General features: G+C 42.6%; 1 protein-coding gene across 1 annotated transcript in view; it reads right to left on the reverse strand.

Annotated features, from left to right (window-relative positions):
* TRPM3 (transient receptor potential cation channel subfamily M member 3) overlaps window positions 1-21713 on the reverse strand; it is a 979327-nt gene that overhangs the window by 572216 nt on the left and 385398 nt on the right. The window lies entirely within an intron of this gene.

Here is a 21713-nt window from a genome sequence, read left to right on the forward strand (position 1 = left end):
AAAACAGTGGCAGGGGAGTGCCGTCGCTCCCCCCCTGTGAAAAGTGGAAGGGGCCCAGGACCTCCAACTCTGGGCCCCGCAGAAAGCGGATGTGTTGGAGCGCCGTCAGCGCCCCGTGAAGGATTGCCCAGGGGACCGGGACCCTATCTCCAGGCCCAAAGTGAAGGAGGAGGATGGGGGAGTGCCACCGCCTCCCCCGCAGCTATGAGAAGGCAGGGGAAGTGCCGTTGCACTCCCCCGAGGTCCAGCCAAACCGGCAGGAGTCTCCATGCCTGCCCACGGGTAGACCAGAAGAGAAATGCCGACTCCTGCGGCAGCACGCGAGGGGCTGGTCAGTCGGGGAGCCGGCTAGGTCAGCTGGGGGTGGGCTCCTTGAGCTGCCCTCCAATATATCTATGAAGCAGGGTGTCCGGGTGGAACCGGGCCCCGATCGAGGCAGGAGCAGCAGGGGTGGGCTCCCCGTGCTCTAATAGCCTCACCTGGATACAAGGGGTCTGGGTGGGACCAGACCCCAACACCTGAAGACAGGGGCCCGGGAGGGACCGGGCCCCCAGCGATGTCTGGATGTGGTGGGAGGCCACCAGCCGGGCAGCACGGCTTTACCCAGAGCAGCGGGAGAGCCGCTGCTCTAATATGCACGGGAAGGAAGAGAATCGGACCATAATGCATAGCAGGGCCAGACTGGCCTGCAAGAAAAGAGGATGGTGCTCTGCATGGAGTGGCCCCAGGAGGATGGAGTCACTGCTAAGTGCCTAAAAAGGTGCAGGGGAGATGCAGGAGCTACACATTCACAGCCAACATGAAAAGGAGAAGTCCCTCCCTAAGTCTCGGGGGGACGTGAAAGAAACAACCCCCCAAGGGCTCAGCTTTGCAGTGGCTTGAACTTCTTTAGCTCGGGTGTGTTAAGGTCTGCACTAAGGTATGGAAGGCTGTGCTGGGGATGTCTGGAGAAGGGCATCCCCTGGAGGTAAAGAACTGCAATTGCACAAGAAGTGCATTTACCAAGTGCATTCACCAACATTATTTCTATTGAGGGACTGAAGGTCACATGTGTAATGTGAAGGCCATCTACAGGTCATTTTCTCAGCTTCCCATCAGGGAGGAAATGCCTACATCTATGGCCCCAAAATCATTGCTAACCATCCCTAGTCCGACCTGGGATGAGTTTCTAGCTCTGACAACAAAAGTCAAATCCGGCTCTCCGGATGATCCTTTGCGACCCGCTCAATTCCGGGAACTTGCTGAATGTTGTTATCCTGCCCTTCATGATCTCATCAATATATCGTTCAGCTCCGGCAGTGTTCCCAAGGCCTGGAAACAGGCTACGGTCATTCCGATCCTTAAGAAACCTACCCTCGATCCGACCAAACCAGAACACTACCGGCCCATTTCCCTTCTTCCTTGGCCAGCCAAGCTAGCGGAAGCTCATGCTAACCGCATTCTATCTGCTTACCTGCAAGAAACGAATCTACTGGATATTTCCCAGAATGGATTCCGTGCAGGTCATAGCACCGAAACAGCTCTCTTGGCTGTGGTGGAACACATAAGGAAGATGTTGGATCAGGGTCAGACGGCGGCACTGATCCTTTTAGATCTCAGTGCCGCTTTCGACACGGTGTCCCATCAGATTTTATTACATCGTCTGATGGAGGCTGGAGTCGGAGAGACGGCACTCGAGTGGTTCCGCTCTTTTCTTAAGGATCGAGGTTTTAAAGTGTCCACCCCCCCTTTTGTTTCTGCGTCACGTCCTATTCTTCAGGGTGTTCCCCAAGGTTCGGCTCTTAGCCCCACTTTATTTAATTTGTATGTTCAGCCTTTGGCGGAGGTAGCCCACAGTTTTGGTCTTTCCTTAGTGTCATACGCCGATGACACGCAGCTGGCGGTGGCACTAAATGGAGACTCCAACATGGACGCCTCCACCTTCCAGTCAGCGTTAAAAGCTGTTTCTGGCTGGATGGCGGACAACCGATTACAACTAAATGCCTCTAAGACCGAGGTCATTATTTTCGGTAAGGAAAGTGGGCTATGGGGAGATCAATGGTGGCCTACTGATCTTGGCCCCGTGCCTACCCCTGTGAGTGAAGTCAGAAACCTTGGGGTGTGGTTCGATGACAAGCTTTCATTTATTTCACACACCAAACGCGTGGCTGGCGTATGTTTTGGTACTTTGCATGGTCTGAGACCCATCTTTAAATTTTTCGATGCTGAGACAAGACAGATTATGGTCCAGGCTCTGGTTCTTACCAGACTGGACTATGCCAACTCTCTGTTTTTGGGCTTAAATCAGGCCGAACTGTCCCGTCTTCAGAGGGTTCAGAACGCGGCGGCTAGGATGCTTGTCGGCCTCCCGAAATTTGTCTCAGCTCGCCAAACCATCCGCAATCTTCATTGGCTTCCGATTGAGCACAGAGTTAAGTTTAAAGCCCTCTGCTTAACTTTTAAAATCCTCAACCTAGCCTCTCCCCCGATCCTTGCACAGACTATTCTGCACTATGCTCCTGCTAGAGCTCTTCGCTCTGCCGGACTAAACCTTGCCATAGTGCCTCGCTTTAAAAGGGCTAGAGTGGGTGGTCGCTCGTTTTCTGTGATGGCGGCTGCTCTTTGGAATTCTCTTCCAGCTCCACTCCGCTCAATTTCTGATCTGCTTCTTTTTAGGAAGACCTTGAAGACTTTTCTCTTCTCCACAGTTTAGTTTGTCTCTTGTCTGGCCTTCTTAATCGTGTTGTGTTATTTAGATCTCCAAGCGCCGGGACGCCTCTTAGCTGCGGCATCCGTGCGCTATATAAAAAACAGTTAACATAACATAACATAACATAAGCAAAGTGGGGTTAGGTTGCTAGACATTCCTGCTAGGGTGTCCAGCTGTATATTCTTAATCCTTTGATAATAACTGTGATGCTTTTTAGGGGCTTTTAATTACAATGAGTTGTAATGGTTATCAGCTATGGTAAGTACTGTCATTTTAAGTGATGCTTAAACATGTATTCTTGCTGCTGAGTTAGGTGAAAAATAACCCAGACAGTTAGCCCCTAAGATGTAGAGGTGTATACTGTATGGTCAGTATGAAATGCTCTGTCAGGGTTATGTATCTCCATGGCAGGTGTGCCCATTTTTAATGCTTGTTGAAATAAAGGGAGTGGGTCTCCACTGGGATGGTGCCAGTGAGCAAGGCCTTCACTCCAGGTTATGGTCAACTTACTGCATTGTTGGCAAGATGATGTGCAAACATGGACGTGGTGGTACTAGACCCCACCCTCCCTGCGGGAGGGGTGGGAATGTTATGCAATGTCACAAAGTAATTTCAACAGCTTATGCATCTTTGTAAATTGTTGCATAGTATTGAGTAGTGTGTGTGTTTAATAAATGTACTCTTCCTTTTATAAAGCAAAGTATAGACTTGACAATCAATCATTGAGTGTTATTTCTGCGTACTGGTAGATGCCAGCGGTTACCAGGAGCAGGTGGGAGATTCCTGCCAGACCTGTACTGGTACCTGCTGGCACGAAAAAAGGCGTGGCTGTGTAAGCTCCAGTGCCTGGCCCTCTCATGTGTCACAGATGTGCCCCTTTCCCTTCCAGCCCCTCCAGCCTAACACCAGACCCCATGCTGGCCGACTGCCCGTCTGGTTTGGGACACTACTTCCTGCACTGGGAAGTTTGCACAAGGCCCAGTTCACCCTGCCTGAGGAGATGTGAGACACCTTATTCCTCCTCCTCCACTACGCTGTGTAAAGTCTTGATTCCTCTCACCCATTACACGTAAAATGCGAAATTCCAGGGCACCTCAAATGCCGTTTTTGAGCACCAGGACTTCATCTTTTTCAAATTGAGCACTGTGCCCAACCAAGGTACAGTGAAAGTAAAAAAGAACAAATTAACCTTATGCACTGAAGGCATCTGATTTTTCTTGATATCTGCTCTTGGTACAAGAGGGTTATATGTGAATGGTTGGCCTGTCTGGAGCGGGGGGTTCATATACATATATATATATATATATATATATATATATATATATATATATATATATATATATATATATATATATATATATATATATATATTTATTTATTTATTTATTACCTACTGGCGGTCGCCAGTAGGTAGTTATAGTTAGGATTTTTTTCAATGCAAAATCTCAAACTTCTATTGTGAATAACTTTGGCGCCGGTTGACGAATCTGCCTGAAAATTTCCTCAAATTTGCCTCGCCGAGCTCCTGTTCTTCCTTGAAAGTTTGGGGGGGATTTGTCAACCGGGAGCCGAGATAAAAGGGGGGTCCCAAAACGTGTTTTCTCCATGTTAATTTCCATAGGGCGGTCGAACTCACTTTTAGCCCGAACGGCTGAATGGATTTCCACCAAACTTGGCAAAATTGTAGGGACTGGTAGCCCGATGTGCCTTTGCTATGTCTCAAGATATGTGCTCCAGTGGATTTTGAGTAATTTAGGGTCAAAAAAATATATATCTAAGGCCGCGCCCCGGTACGCCCACCGGGGAGCGCAGCGGGCACGACACGCGAGGTGCGCATGGAAAGCTGATTGGCTCTCGGGTGTCTGTAAACATTCGAAACAGTCCAGACCGCCCGCCATCTTGTGTCTCGGTAGGATAAAGACACAAGAGGTGGAAAAAAAGGGGGAAATGACCATATGGGGGCAGGGTAGACCCCCCCTGACCCCCTAGGTTTGATGTGGGGGCTATAAAAGGGCCCCGCGGTGCAAAATATATATATATATTTTTTGATTTGCGCAGGGGGAGCGCCCGGTACGCGCACCGGGGAGCGCACCGGGGAGCGGATCGGGGAGCGGCCCATGGGGAAAGAAGAATGACAGAGTTTTTAAAAAATTTAGCCTTTTTTTATAAATTGGAGGTAGTTCTAAAAAGAACAGTTTTTTTTCTTCTTTTAGTTGTTTTATATTTTTTTAGTGTTTTTGGAACATTTTGTACTTTTTTTGGCTTTTATGAACTATTTTATATTTTTTTTGTTATTTTTATGGGGAGAAACGAAAAAACAGGGAATTGAAAATGGCTCAACTGGAGCAACCAAAAAAAATAAGAAAAAATTAGGGTTTTTTGGGGCATTTGTGGTTGTCCCCAGCAAGGATGATGAGCTTACCACAATGAATACATGTTATTCGGAAATCCGCAAACCGTGGCTGAATGCAAGGGATCGTCTCCCTTGCCTCTAAGCATGGGCGGAAAATCCGTTCCGCTCGCGGATTTTGCGGATTTTCGGTAAATTCGCAATCCGCGAACTCCCGCGAATTTACCGAAAATCCGCAAATCCACTGGCGGCGGATTTTTCCGGGGGCAAAAGTTCAAAACTTGCAGCCTGGCCTGTTGTAACTATTTTAGGATGGCGCCGGCAAGCTGCCAGCGCCATCCTAAAATAGTTACTAAGTTAGCTTCAACAGGAAGCTCTAATAGATAAAATAAAGCAGGTGCTCGATTTTATCTATTAGAGCTTCCTGTTGAAGCTAACTTAGTAACTATTTTAGGATGGCGCTGGCAGCTTGCCGGCGCCATCCTAAAATAGTTACAACAGGCCAGGCTAAACTGATCTTTCTCTGACCTTTTATGCACACAAGAGGCATGTGAACTCGCATGGAAGCCCCGCACGTTTGGCCCCGCGCACACACTCGCGGTTTGCACCGTCTTCCCGCCATTCACCCACTATGATGGACAGCTCATTCAAGGGACCCCTGCGTCCTTCGGGGCGATTGCATAGTAACACACACATGGGCGCTCGAACTAGTTGATGCTCAAATTCAGTGACTCATTCATTAGCCCAAAAACAATCATGAGCGTCTTCGAGGCTGGACAGGTGTGCCTCTTCCCAAATCTACCGTGGAAAATCAGCTGTGATGCTGGGTAGAGGGCGGCCTTTGCATGGTCGCTCAAACTAGTTGATGCTCAAAATCAGTGACTCATTCATTAGCCCAAAAACAATCATGAGCGTCTTCGAGGCTGGACAGGTGTGCCTCTTCCCAAATCTACCGTGGAAAGTCAGCTGTGATGCTGGGTAGAGGCCTTTGCATCCTTGACTTTCATGAGCGCAATCCCCGTGCTGTTCCTGTGACCAGGAGCTTCTTTCTCTTCATATTATTGTGTTCGCACGGGTTGCTGCAAGTTCGCACGCGTTTTGTACAATTTCGCAATTTGCGAAATTGTACAAAACCCTCGCGAACTTGCAGAAACCCGTGCGAACATAAAAAAAAAATCCGCAAATTCGCGGATTTTGCGGATTGCGAGTTCGCAAATCCGCAAAATCCGCGAACGCGAGATCCGCAAAATTCGCCCATGCTTACTTGCCTCTGGTCCCGATGGAGTGGGTTGCTTTCTTTTGGAGGTGGTGCTTGAAGATTGGGGAGGGTTACTGGCCAGTTCCCTCATCTCTGCAGCAGAATAGTTGATCGGATACCTGCGCTGCATGTGGCGAATCATGGTGTTGTTTCCAAAAGAGTATTTTTTATTAGGGTTCCCCCTTGAAAGTTCTATGCCACAGATTAGGCAAGTTGCCTTGGCCGCATTGACTTTTTTCTTGCCCTCTGGGATCGAAAAAACTCCCATACAATGTGTGGTCTTGGCTGGTATGGGGTATTGTGTTCTTGCAGCCACCTTCTCCTCCCCTCCTCCTCCTCCTCCTCCTCCTCCTCCTCCTCCTCCTCCTCCTCTTGTTGACCACCAATGTAATCTTGTGGTGGTCCTCTTGGTGGTTGTGGTGGTGGTGGTGGTGCAGATGCTCCAGCTGCTGCTGCTACTGTAGGCATTTCAAAGTACAAAATATACCTCAAAGATTGCAAAACAGGTCTTCCTAAGTCAAAGGACAAAGTCAGAATAAGGAAAAAAGGTGGGGTCTTTCATCATTTGGAAAAAAAAAGGCCTGAACCAATGAGAAGTGTTATTTTCAGGTCACAAGACCAGGGATTTCATCATTATGAAACCAAAACTGTTCTGCACCAATAAAAAGTGTTATTTTCAGGTCACATGACCGACGCGTCGCGTAAGCGTGTCGGATGTTTACGTTGCGCGATCGTATTCGCTCGAGTGCTTCCGGGTGCGCTTACGCCGTGCGTATCACGTGGACGCGGCTACGCGATACGTCATGATGATGTTTTCGTTGGCGGCAATAGCGCTAACAGGGCCCTCTCCGGAGTGCGACCTGGGGCGCTTCAAAAGACTACGCTTTCCGGGGCGCTCACCGCGGCGTGCCCCGGGAGCGCTCCAGGGTAACAAAAAAAATATATATATATACATTAAAAAAATTGTTTTAAATACAAATAAAATATAGGATTCATTCATTTTCAAAAATATTACATTTCATAGCTGTAGACATTTGCTATTAACAAAATTTTGAAATTCAAAGAAAAAAACATAGGTTTGGGGCCTTATATATAGTTAGGAATTAGGATTTAAAAAACCTATGAAATTCACTGAAAAAATCATAGGTTTCACACCAGTTATAGTTAGGAATTAGCATTTAAAAAACCTATGAAATTCACTGAAAAAACCATAGGTTTCACATCCGTTATAGTTAGGAATTAGCATTTAAAAAACCTATTAAATTCACTGAAAAAACCATAGGTTTCACACCAGTTATAGTTAGCTGGAAATTTTACTGACATAAAACCATTGAAATTCCCACGTTATAGTTAGTTGGACTCACTATAACTTGCGCGCCTGCAATGCACTGCTGATGACGTCACATATTACATCACTCATGACATGGTCAGTGACATCACTCATGACATCACTGATGACACCATCCTTGTGACAGAGTTAGAGACCTCCTTTCAGTGTAAGTGTAATGTAACCCTTGAAACACATATTCAAAAATAGAAACTAACATTTTCATAAAAATGGAGATACCCATACCAGTTACAACAACCAATTCAGTAATTCCACCATCTAGATATACATCCACTCATTCACCAACAGTTCTATATAGTCACTCATACATATACTCACTCATCATATGTAGTGATACACCTATACATCCTTTTACACACCGACTATCATCCAAAAGTTACTCACACACATAATCAAACATGCAAATATTGAACATCCATTTATTTGCATATACAGCTATACACACACTCCCACCTTACTTCTAAGGAAACGTACACATACTCTCTTAAACAATCACTTATAGAAACACATACTTATTTAAACAGGAACTCTTACAATCTCTCACTCTCACATATACTCACTTATATACATCAATACTCACATATACTAGATTAAAACATATGTAGTTACTGATAAAGACACTAGTGAGACAGTCATTCACTCACTAACACACACATATACACACTCATCCACCCATACAGTCCTGCACATATGCTGTCTTCAAAAGACATAGAAACAGTGAGTCAATCATTGATGCATCTATGTGTTAAGTAACACCCCCACCAAACCATACAGACACTCATACTGATACTAAAAAAACATCTAATAACCCATATACACACACATGTAGCTACTTACCAACCCATGCAGCCACTTATACACAAAGTGAAACACTGATACAAACATTTAAATATTTAAACAATACTCGCTAACAATAAGCCAGTTAACCAATCCATTTTTTTCTTATAAAACATCCATTAACACCCTTATTTAAACATTTATTCTTCCATCATCCTTTTTCATATACATATATAAAACATATTTATTTTTCAGAAAGACACACATTCACAGGATGGTGTCATCAGTGATGTCATGAGTGATGTCACTGACCATGTCATGAGTGATGTAATATGTGACGTCATCAGCAGTGCATTGCAGGCGCGCAAGTTATAGTGAGTCCAATTAACTATAACATGGGAATTTCAATGGTTTTATGTCAGTAAAATTTCCAGCTAACTATAACTGGTGTGAAACCTATGGTTTTTTCAGTGAATATATATATGATTAGGATGTGCTGTTTAAAGAATTGTACCAACAACAATGCAGAATTAATTTGGCTGTCTCAGACGTTGCTTATATAACTTACAGCAACCTTCTGTCAAAAAGAATTGCTAAAACCTTTGTTTTTAATTTTAAATGGCCTAGTGTGCAGCTTAGAAGGGCCAACAATAAATGCCACAACTTGCATTCGGTCTTCTACCCAATGCGGTGCTTTAGAGTAAACCGTGACCTCACAGCACCCTATTTCTGCCTTTATTGAACGCGATGTAAAATGTGATGTTGACCCTATTGGACGATAAATAATACAAGAGGGCATGTACAGGCTGAAGGCAGGGGTTTGTAGCAACAGAACTTTGGCTGTGCATGGAGGAGGGAAGGGCGGGGCTAAATAACACTGACGACACCATTGATCCTAAAATCACTGCGGCGCCCCCGTGACTAAATGCAAATGAAGGGCTGTGCATAAGGACGGAAGGACAGGGATATTTGGCATGGACACACTGGATCAGAAAGTCGTTGTGGCACATTTAATAAATAAAAGTCAAGGTAAATAGCACCATCACTGTGATTGCAGCGTGGTTAAAGTCAGGAAAGGAAAGGCAGCCATCCGCTTAGCGTGAGAACATTGCTCAAGGTTAAGTGAGCACCAGCGCTGCTCGTGTCCTGCCTGGAGCAGCTGGTAGGAGAAAGTCATTTATTTACAGAGGGGTCGCAGACAGGCCAGATTTGTTTTATTCACACCCACACACATTAGCACCACTTTACAAATTTGCCTGTGAAGCGCTACTCTCTTTTTATCTTCTTTCTTTGCAAAACATTGTTTTCCCATGGTGGGGAAGTGAACCATACCTGGTTGATGGGTGGAGCGGAAAACGTTTAAGGTGATCTTTTTAAGTGTTTTTTCCTTATTTTAGCTTCTAAAATGTGTACAGCAGCTCTGTGTTCAGGAATGTGGTATTTTTGAACCAAACTGCTTAGTTTTGTAAGGACATAAGCAAAGCACATTGAAACGGGTCCCTTCTGGGTCCTGTAGTCATGTCCCTAACTTTTCAGAGAAAATTCACCCACTGATTTCTGAATGATGAGGATACAAGCGTTAAAGTTACCATGTACCTGCTTACATTCACATGCTTTAATTAAACATGCATTCTTATGAGTGTTTGCTTTTTCCAGGATGTTGTTACTTTGTTTTTTCAGGCAGCATATTACTCTTATCTAGTGCATAAGTTGAATTGAGTTACTTCCAGGTGTTTATAGCAGGCACAATTGGGTTGTAGCTGAAGTCAGTGCGATTTTCTCTCAGTGGGGCAGAATGGTGTTCAGTGGAGAAAGGATGTGGCACTCTGGCTAGAGCTGTTGAATTTGAAGCTGGGGAACAAGGCTCAGCCTTTATGACCAGTCCACTCTTATGAGGAAGCACATCCCCATGCTACACCCTAGAAGACACCAATTGATCGTAGAAGCCCAATGGCCATATTACAGAAAGTGCCCCGGGGGTGCAACAGGCATTCGTGCCCGCTTTGCATACCCACGGGGCACTTAGGTATTATAGAAGGGGCCGCAGACACTTGTGCGGTCCCTTGTGTAATACCAGAAGCGCTGGAGCAGTTAAAGCACCAGCGCTACCTCCAGAGAGCATTACCTCATTTGCTTGGGGTGCTATCCCATTCAAATGAGGGGATACCTTAGCCTCCGTGCCCACACTGTATTACAGACATGGGCCGAGAGGCAAAGAAGCTCTCAGGAGGCGCACCTAAAATGTGGCGCACTGTCAGTGCGCGTCCTGAGAGCAGTTCTCTGGAGGGGGAAAGTGGGTCCTATGGACTCCCCAGACATCCCTCTTTGTTTGCTTGGTGCATGAAGATGCAAGATTCATATGCATATTTTTTCCCATTTGGTCTAATTATTTGTGAATGTTAGTTAATATCAATAAAGCATACCTGCAAACTGTGTCTACATGCCTGCATTTCTCAATATTTCTCTTCACAACTATGCGATTGTATACGTTTAACGGGCGTACGGACACGAACAATGGGCGATTTGTTTAGGGTCACAGGAAAGTCCACAAGGTTGTCCCTGTCCCCCCCAGAAATGTAGTGTCTCCTAAGCCCCTGCTCACAGACCACCCAACAGCACTAAAGTTAGGCATTGTACTACTTCTTTGAAACATCGGTAAACAGACGGGGTCAGGTGAGAGTCAGAAAGTTTAGGACACCAGAAGTGTGTATTATGTAACCGATGAAGAAGAGAGGAATCAGGTTCCTAGGAGTAATTGATGAGTGCAGGACGCTGTCTGACACACGAGGACGCCACTCTTAGTATAATGGCATATGTACTGTAGGTCTCATTGGGAAGTATGGCTCATCATTCCACTCTTGTTCCACCTACCTACTGTAGCTCACTCAACAGAGTAAGCAGATTTGAGATTGTTTTATGGCACCCATTGTGACAAATATAGGCTACATGCCAGCATCAGTTTTGTATTGTCTCGAGCAGGCAAACTAAGTTAGATTTGAGTGAAACTGTCTCACGTTTGTTTTGTGAATAAAAACCAAAGTAAGTGATACAAGTCCCATGGGTTGCCTCTCTCAGCAGACTCAATGAGGTCAGAATAAGAGTCATCAAATGAAACTAATTAAATGAATGTAAGATTTTTAGAGCACTCTACTAGTAGAGAAGTGTGGCTCAATGGTTAGAGCAGCAGACCCTGATGCAGGAGTCTTGCCGGCATCAGGGTTCAATTCCCGCCTCGGCAGGTCTTGGGCTCAATTTCCTTGGACCTGATAATTCTTGCCTCTGTGCCTATTCTGATCATGAGTCCCACTCTGCACCTCTGGGCAATAGCTTGCTTAATCTCTACATCAGCCCCAACAACGCTGAGGATGCCTGACTTCACTTTGGGTGTGCCCAGGAGTGGGCTCCTCACAGGGAAAGGATTGGAAGGGTTCCTCGTTGGTATTCCTGCAAGCGCTGAGATGCCTACGGGTAGTCGTGCGCTATATATGTGTGTAATTATCTTTATCCTTTACTACCTGGAGGTGTCTAGGCATTAAGATTTGGAAGGAAAGAAGGCAGAAAGTAAGAAAGAAAGGGCAAGGAAAATCTAAACAGGGGAACAACAGAAATAACCAAGATAGTAGTCCTGTTTGTTAAAGAGCCACGTTTTTAAGGCTTTATGAAAAGTTAGGAGGTTGGATTCCTTCTTTAGTGCTAGTGGCAGAGAATTCCAGAGCCTAGCCGTACCAGCAATGAATCTTCTGCTGCCTCATTTGGCTCTTCTTATAAGATTAGCTGAAGAGGCAGATCGTAGAGATCTATTAGGAACATACTATTGAAAGTACCTTAACTGCCTTACATAGGCATTTAAACATGACCCATTTTTTACGGGAAGTCAGTAGAGTCATGGAAAACCGATTGGTACTTAGGAATCGCAGTGGGAAGCTGAGTAGGCACATTTTGGATAATCTGCTGCTTGGGTAGAAATCTTTTCTGAGGGCTAAATATATAGCGCACTACAGTAATCTGCTTTAGCAAAAATTAGAGCAATTATGACCAACTTTCGTAAGTCCATGGGGATGAAAGGAAAACATTTTCTGAGAGTCTCGAACATAAAGAAGAGGGTAGAGGATGTGGCCTAACTTCTAGGGTGGTCGATCTCAAAAATCTATGGAACCGGGTTCGAGTTGGTCGATGACTCTCAACATCCTATGATTCTGGGCAAATCACTTAATCTCCCTGTGCCTAACAAAAATGAATGTGTCCTTGTGTAACTAAACCGGTGCTCATGTAAAGTGCTCTGATACCTGATACCATCAGGTCAAGTTCGCGCTTTATAATACTACGGAAAAAAAAACAAAGCAGGATGAAGAAATTAATTTCAACGACCCTTCAATTGACAGTTTATTATCATAGTAAACTCCCAGAATTTTATACTTTGATGACTGGGGTGGGAAGCACCCCCAATTCCTGAGACCACCATTTAAGGGACCAAAAAGAGGTGTTCCTCTCGTATAAAAAGACCTCAGTGTTATCCGAGTTAAGTTTTAGAAAATTACTTGCCATCCACCTTCAGACGTGCTGCATGCAGTCATGAAAGTGGGAGTCAGTCTTGTCGGGATTCCCAGACACTAATACCTCGATCTGGGTGTTGTCCGCGTATGACAATTCTGCAAAGCCAAAGGCTTTGATCAGTCTAGCCAGGGGGGTGACTGACGTAAAAGTTGAAAAGGGTAGGACTCAGGGCAGGGCCCTGAGGAACCCCGCATGGGAGGGAGAAAGGTGAGGGCTTCTAAATATTCAGCTCAATGAACTGTTTTGTGTCTGAAAGAAAAAAATGAAGGAGCTTAAGAGCCAAACCCTTAATTCCTAAAGAGGAAAGATGATCAATGAGAAGACTATGGTTCACCGTATCAAATGCTGCAGAGCGATCTATTAAAGTTAAGGCAGTGTTTTCTTCAGCGTGAAGAGCTTGTCTAATCTCTTCTGAGGCAGTGACCAGCACTAATTCTGTGCTATGATGGATTCTAAGCCGATTTGGGTTGGATCTAGAAGTGCATTCTTCTGAATAAAGAGTGTCAGTTCAGTGTTGATGGCTTTCTCCACCAACTTTGTGGGGAAGGGTAGATTTAAGATGGGTCTATGGTTGTTCGGAATGCTGCTATCCAAGTTGGGTTTTTTCAGGAGAGGCATTGTTTTGGAGAATGGCCTGTGGAAAACATCCTATGAAAAATGACTACAGGGTGCCTGGGAATGACATCAGGTGCTAAGTGAAGGATTTTAGGGTGTTAGGGGTCCAAGGGAGCGCCAGATTTAATATGGCTGATTAAAAAAGGAGCCTTCTCTTCCGAAAGAGGGGTAAAAGACAGTAATAAAGTGTCACCATCTTAAGAACACCTCGGCTGAGTGGGAAGCAGACATATTGTTAATTGTCTTGGTAGTGTCAGTGAGGATCAAATTATCCCCTGCCACGTCCAAGCCAATGTCCCTCTCAATGGATGTATTACAGAAGGGGTTATTGCTCAGAAAGGTGTTGTAGAATGCCTTGACCATATTTAAAAACAATTGCTAGCTTATTGCAGAAAGACTTGCCGGCAAACATATTTTTGGGTTCTGGTAACTCACCCAAATTGACCACCATGGTAAAGAGATCCTTAACAATATTTAGGGCAGCTTATATTTTAATCACATTGTAACTGGAAGTAGCTTTGTGCTTGCATAACCTTGTATATCTGAATGACCATCTTATAGACAGTTTTGTCACCAAGATCATACTTAAAGAGCCATTTTCCTTTTAGCCTTCTACACATTTGTTTATAACTTCTGAGGTTCTCATCGAACCAAGGCTCAGAGGGAGTTAGCCTGTTGTTATTGTGAATTTTAAGAGGGGCCAATACTTTAATGCTGGAGTCGAGTGACAGATGATTGGATTCTGTTGTTGCATTTAAGTCTGAGGTAAAATCAGGCCTGAAGTGTGCAAGATGTGTGGAGGGTAGTTCTGAAGTGATTTTGTGCCAGGGAAGACAAGTGGAGTTTACCTTCTGTGAGGAAACTCTCGACTGATTACCTTCCAAGTTTAATTGAAACATCAATGCACTAGTGTATGACCAAAGGAGTGGTAGAATACTAGTGACTTGAATATAGGGGTTGTCTGAGAAAATCCCATTGTTGCATGAATGAGTTGGGGCCTTCACTAGCTGGGTAAGTCCAAGAGGAGTCAATGCTTCCAGAAGATCGGTGTAGTCTTTATCTGCTAATTTCTCTAAATGAAAATTGATATCCCCTAGAATAGTAAAGTTAGGGGAGTTGGCTTTGATATCGCAGAGCGAAGTACTATTTTTTAAGAAAGCTGACCTAGGGCCAGCGGGTTGATAGATAAGAATCCTGTTGAAAGATTAATGGTTAGAGAGAGCAATTTTAAATGCTAGGGCTTCATAGTCAGGGGTAACCGGTAGTGGCTCACACAAGACCTTAAAATGATCCCTTTATATAACCCCTTTTTCTAATTTGGTCTAGTCTGGATATAGGGAATCCTGGGGGGGAGGCGGGCTGCCACATTGAGATCCAGGCCAGAAGAAGCATCTGCCCAGGTCTTAAAGATGAAAGCCAGGTCCAGTGCTTGAGTATCCAGAAACGTCTGCCAAATCTGAAGCGCTATTGATCAGTGACCTAGCATTGATAAGCTTGCTGCTGATTACCCTAGTTTGAGTAGACACAGAGGGGTAGATTTACAAGGCCCTTGCGCCACTTTTGCGGCACTTTATCCATGTTAAAAATGACGCAAAAGTGGCGCAATGGCCTTGTAAATCTGTCCCAGAGCGTTCAGATATGAAGGAGTTAAATGTGGGGATCCTGGTGCTTTTCAGAGACAGATTACAGTATGGGCACACGTTCTCTGATTAAATGTCTGATGGTATCAGCATTGGCCCTGTACAGGTCTTACCTGAGGGCTTCAGAGCATCCAGCTCTTCTCGAAAGTAATGAGAGAAGACCCTTTGATAGGGGACAAAACTGGCAGGAGGCTAGTGCTGAGCTCAGTCTGAGCGCGGACAGGGGCGGACGGGCTTGCCTTAGCACATGCCTTCGGCACTCTGGTGGTGCGCAGCCTGCTCGCGTCCTATTTGCGGACGTGCAGTACATCCATTTTTGTCGCCTGGAGTGTGTTAGGGGTGTGTCGGAAAGTGGTGCCCAGCGCAATTGGGAGCACTAGAAACAGTCAAGGCCAAAACAAAGTGCAGATGAGCAAACTATAACTTATAAAAACAATCGAAAAGCATACAAGCCACCATTCCAATATAGCACTCAGGAATCAGGCACCTCCCAAAACTGCACACTCGTACTGTACGAGGAAACAAAATGAATGGGCACGAAGTATAAGAAGGAGAAAAACTCCTGCCGAGATCATGTGTGGGTACCAGCGGTAGCCCTTCACAATTAAGTTGACAACAACTAACAAAGCTTCCAAAGCATCTTTCACAATGTTAAACATGACCACATTACTCCAATTTTCACAGTTTCTGGAAATGTTGTCTTCCGCCATGTCTAATGCGTCCACTCTTGGAATCTGTGTTAGACCTATGGTGACAGGTTCAAATAATCCTCGCGGGCCCACTTAATATATCATCCTTTCTCGGTTGATATAATGAGTCCCATTGAGTTGAAAAACAATGAACATTTGTTATCAGTCCGAAGGGGTGAAGGTGAGCTTTACAAATCGACATTTTATGTTACTTATCACTTATCAGTATTCTAAACTATGTTTATGAATTACAACAGTGTTTCCTAGTCAGACAACCTAGAGTCGAAATAGAGTTATTGTAAGTGATTTGCATTCCCTTCCCTTTTCATTTGATATCCCAGTATGTTCCAGTATGCGATCTTTTGTTTCCTAGCAAAGTTCCATTGGTGGGCCTACATTCGCAGTGTATCACTTCAAGAACGTAGGCACGTCATTCTCTTAACAGACAATACAACACATTATAGAGACAAAAAAAATATCTGAAAAGTTGTAACCTCTCAAAAAGTGTAGAGGAAATCCTATTTCACGCATGGGTGCCATGAAGAGGTTTAGTTAACCCTTTCGCTGTGGCGGCTATTCCGCCGCAGCGCTAACAGGGCGGGGCGGCCGCGCGGCGGCCGCATGCTGGTGACAGAACCGCTAGGTCACCAGCCGCGGTTGAGCTGTGCTCGTGATGGAGCGGTTCCGTCACGGCCCACCCCGCTCAATAGAACGCGCCGCGCAGGCGCGGCGGCCAGGCCATGACGGAACCGCTCCGTCATCAGCACAGCCCAACCGAAGCTGATGACGGAGCGGTTCCGTCATCAGCATGCAACGGGTTAACACACATATGATGATGAATCACTGTCAACATACAGTACACGCAGGAACCCGTGTACAAAAATAAATAGATTAGCCTTTCTTGGTTATTGGTATTCTGGGTCTCAAGGCAAAATCTGAACTCTCAATTTGTTAAAAAAATAGACATCCAGGCTTACAAACATTTTTACTGTCTGTGTTGCGTCAATGCATCATCCTTAAATTAATAGTCTTTTCAGACCTGTTTTGTTTTCATAAAGAGGGTAACATTTGTCCTCTTGTGACACTTTAGTAAATAATATTGAAGTAAATGAAAATAGCATTTTTTTCAAATGTTCTACAGAAAACTACGCGAACTGGAACACTAATTTAGTACAAATATGAATAATTTTAATAAACACATTAATAGTATTTGAAATCTGCTATATGTGATTAGTTTATTAAGGTTCACAAGTAACCAGAGACGTTTTAAGGCATGGACAATGTGGGGTCAGGCCCATTGACCCAGCCTATCAGAGGGCCCCTTGTACAGCCAGCTCTGCAGAAAGTCTTGGCCTGGTGACATTGAATAATTTTTACACAGATTTTTTCAAATATGGTTTTCCTTTAATTTATTTTTAATGTGAGTGATGTGTGAGAGTCTATTACAGACATTTTGCAGAGAAATGTTGTGTTTATGTTTAATGCAACCTCCACAAAAATAGTTTCTTTCAGAGCAGAACATAACCTCAAATATGAGAAATGGTATGGTGTCACTGAGATTATTTGCAGTAACATTAGTGAGCTTCTGCTGTGTTACAATAGCACTATACCTGAATATTAGATGTAAACACATTTAGAATTCGGATGAGTTTGCCTGTACACTGTCAGTGACCTGGCCAAAGAGGGCATCCATGGGCTGAAATTGCATGAAAAAATTAGAACTGTTCCAAAAACATACCCCAAAATATGCTTAGCCCCGGGCCACTAAAACCATTGAGCTGTCCCTGCATGTAGGCTTGCATTAACAGTAGAAAAAATACCAACATTTCAACTTCGTAGTTGACTTTTCAGGTAGAAGAACGACTACCCCGTCCAACTGCAAAGAAATGTCAAGTGAACATCCCACGGGTCGTCAGACTTAAGTACAAATCACTTCAGGAAGCAACAGTCTTACAACAGAGCTATTTTATAATGCAGCCAATTCACAACCATTTCTTGGGACTAGTCAGAGAACGCCACTATCAAGGGTAATGGTGGTGGAAAGAGAAGCTACTTTAAAGTAATACTGTCAAACCAAAGTAACTGGGGATTTGAGGAGGCACAGCAAAGTAAAAGGTTTCTGTAGCAACTTGTTGGAAAAACAACTTCTTAAATGTGCAGTCATGGATTTCAGGTGTTATTTATTATTTGTATGATATTTAGCATCATTCTTTGGCCAGTTTCTAACTCGTGAGTGATTCTATCACATTACAGTCTCGATTACGAGTGATCCAAAGTGCAGTGAGATAATTATCGAACTTGATCTAACACTGCTGTGTCGGAGTTTGTGGGGTGCCGTAGTCATCACCTATTGCAAGTTTTCTATAAGAGAAATGGATTAACGTTGACGCTATCATAACAAAATGACACGTACCAGTATTTACCGAACATTTTTCCCATAGTAAATATCATCAGGTTTGACTTGACGAGTTGATCTGGGGTTGTGGATTTCAAATTCACCCAGTAATTACCGGATGCAATAAAATCCACATAGCTCATAATTCTAATATATACTGCAACAGGACTTTAATATGTGGAAAGACAGTGTGAGAGAGTAACTGAGAGAGAAAAAGACAGAGACTGTGTTTGTGAGATATAACCTGGGTATGGACAGTGAGTCTGTATGTCAGGGAATGAGAGAGGGCGTGAGTGTGAGGGTTTATGTGTGTGTGTGTGTGTGAGAAAGAAAGAGACACGCATACACAAAGAGTAAGAGAGAAAGACAGGCAAAGTGGTTATGTGAATTTGGTGACATTAAGTGAAAGGGCTACAACCTGTGTGGATCTGGTCCTGTTTGCGTTTACAGGGCTGGCTTTAGGATGGTGCGACTGGTGCAGCAATACCTTGCGATGACCTCAGGGGGTGCTGTCTATAGGAATAACATGCATTGAAAAGCACCCGCTGCAGGGTTCCTTGTGTGTCCAGCAGTTTTCAGCCACATTACAAATGTCAAAATAACTCTGGTGAATAATGTTCCTGCTGGTGAGAGAGCACTGTTTTTCTAGTGACATTATTGACTCATCATAAGGCAGAACAGAGGGTTAACATGCCTGCTTGTAAAGAACCTTTACCATGCAGATCATGGAACTGTATTTTATGTGGATAGCTCCGTGGGTTAGTGGTTTTGTTACAGATATCCTTTTGTTATTTGCAGTTCATAAGTTACAATCCCAATATATCAAAGTGACCTATGAGTTGTCACCACCAAAGAGCTGCATGCAAACTGCATGGTATTTGTTAGAATGTTATGTTTTTTCCACAGTCTTCACTAGCCAAATGTTGCTAAAAAGGGTTAATTTGGGTAGCAAAACATTCTTATTAGTAAAGTCAACCACTGTGATACGTTTTAAATCCTGAGTTCGTGCTTCTCCAGACCTACCACTCTTAGAAGCTACTGTCTACTAGGGCATAGAGTCATTATATCGATGTTTAAATATCGATATGCCATAATATCGATGTTTAAATATCGATGTGCCACAATATCGACCTGCAAGAATATCTTCGACCAGAACATCGACATGCAGGTAAGGCATATCATTTTTGTTAATATCAAAGTTAGTAATATCGTTAGTCAAAATATCGTGGTTAATAATATTGAAATTTATTTTAGTGTTCTGTATTTTAGTATATGTGTTAAAAGTATAGTTTATTTTTCTAATGCATGTTTTAAATTTTTAGAAGTAATTAAGTTATTTTAGCATATTTTAGTTCCGTAGCGGGTTGTGGATTATAGGGAAATAGGGTGGTAAGTCATTTAATTATAAGATATTTATTAATCATTTTTAGAAGATATTAATTTTATAAAAATTAAATATTGTGTTTTAGTTCTGTAGCCGGTTGTGGGTTTATAGGGGAATAGGGTGGGAAGTAATCTAATTATAATTAGTTAATTAATTAATATTTTTGTATTTAATACTTTATATTGTTAATTATTTGTTATTAATTAGTTCTTAATTGGTTATTAATTATTATTTATTAAATATGTTAATTGTGTTATATTTTTTAGTAGAGGGTTGTGGGTTTATAGGGGAGTAGGGTGGGAAGTAATTTAATTATACTTAATTAATTAATAGTTGTATTAATTAATATTTATGCATGTAATAATTTATATTGTCAACTATGTTAACTAATGTGTTATTAAGTGGTTATTAATTATTAATTGGTAAATATATTAATTGTGTAATTTTTATAGGGGCAGGTTCTGGTTCCTTAGGGCAGGCACGGCCCGTGCCGGGCGTTATACTGGGGCCGTGACGCCAGGCAGGGGAGGGTCAGGGTGGGGGGATGTAAAATACGGGATAAGGACCATTAGAGGTAAGTATCAAAAATAATAAATAAAACGAATTACGTTGCCCACTCTGCATCACATTTGGCGATGCAGAGTGGGCAACGAAATTCGTTTTATTTATTATTTTCAATACTTACCTCTAATGGTCCTTATCCCGTATTTTACATCCCCCCACCCTAGCCCTCCCCTGCCTGACGTCACAGCCCCAGTATAACGCCCGGCACGGGCCGTGCCTGCCTTAGGGGAGTAGGGTAGGAGGTAATTTAATAAGAACCAATTAATTAATAATTGTAAAAATTAATATGTATTTCGTTAATATTTTACATTGTACATTGTGTTAAAATATGTTATTAATTAGTTATTAATTGGATAGTAATAATTAATAATTAATTGGTAAATATGTTAATTGTGTGATTATTTTAGGAGTGAGTTGTGGGTTGATAGGGGAGTAGGGTGAGAAGTAATTTAATTTTAATAATATTTGTATTAATTGTTTTATATAATATTTATTTAAAGTTATGTTATGGTGTTACTGGTGTGATATCTCTTATTTTGATGGTTTTTAAATTGCTTAGTTGTTATTAATTAACTAATTAATTGTTAATTAATTTTGGTAATTGTGTATTATTTTACAATATTGGTGGTGTTGTTTATAGGGGAATGTGGTGGGAGGTAAATTATTTTTGACTAATTCATTATTTCATAATTAATGTTAATTATTTTGCAGGAGTGGAAATACTAAATTAATCCCATCCGCTATACAACACTTTCCCTACTGTTGCATTTGCTGGAGTGGGAATAGTAAATTATTCCTCCTACGCTATCCAACACTTTCCCTACTATTACACATGGTGGAGTGGGAATAGTAAATTATTCCCACCCGCTATCCAAAACATTCCCTACTAGTGCACTCACTGGAGTGGGAATAGTAATTTTTACCGTCCTGCTATCCAACACTTCCTCTACTGTTGTACTCTCTGGAGTGGGAATAGTAATTTTATACCCTACGATATCCAACTGTTTCTCTACTGTTATAAATAATGTAGTATAAAATATTGTTTTACAATGAAATATACATTTTTATATTTTAATTTATTATATATATATATTTTTATATTCACGTATATATATGTATTCATAATTTTTATTTTTTCTAACATTTTATAATAAAATAAAATAATTATTTATTAATATGTTTAAGCTAATATATATATATATTTTCAATATGTATGTTTACTTTGTTTATACTACATTTATTCTATATAATTTTTAACTTTTTAAATAATTCTATGTTTTTATGAATTACATTTATTATTTAGTTAATTGTATATTATTTTTAAGACATAAAAAAAAGATATTTTAAACAACGGTATTTTGGTTTCGATATTTTTGTACTTACCTTTGTAGAGATAGAATGTCGATATTCTGTCGATCAATATTCTGTACTCGATATTCTTGTAGGTCGA

This window comes from Lissotriton vulgaris, chromosome 3_1 (assembly GCF_964263255.1).
Source record: "Lissotriton vulgaris chromosome 3_1, aLisVul1.2, whole genome shotgun sequence".
Lineage (NCBI taxonomy): Eukaryota > Metazoa > Chordata > Amphibia > Caudata > Salamandridae > Lissotriton > Lissotriton vulgaris.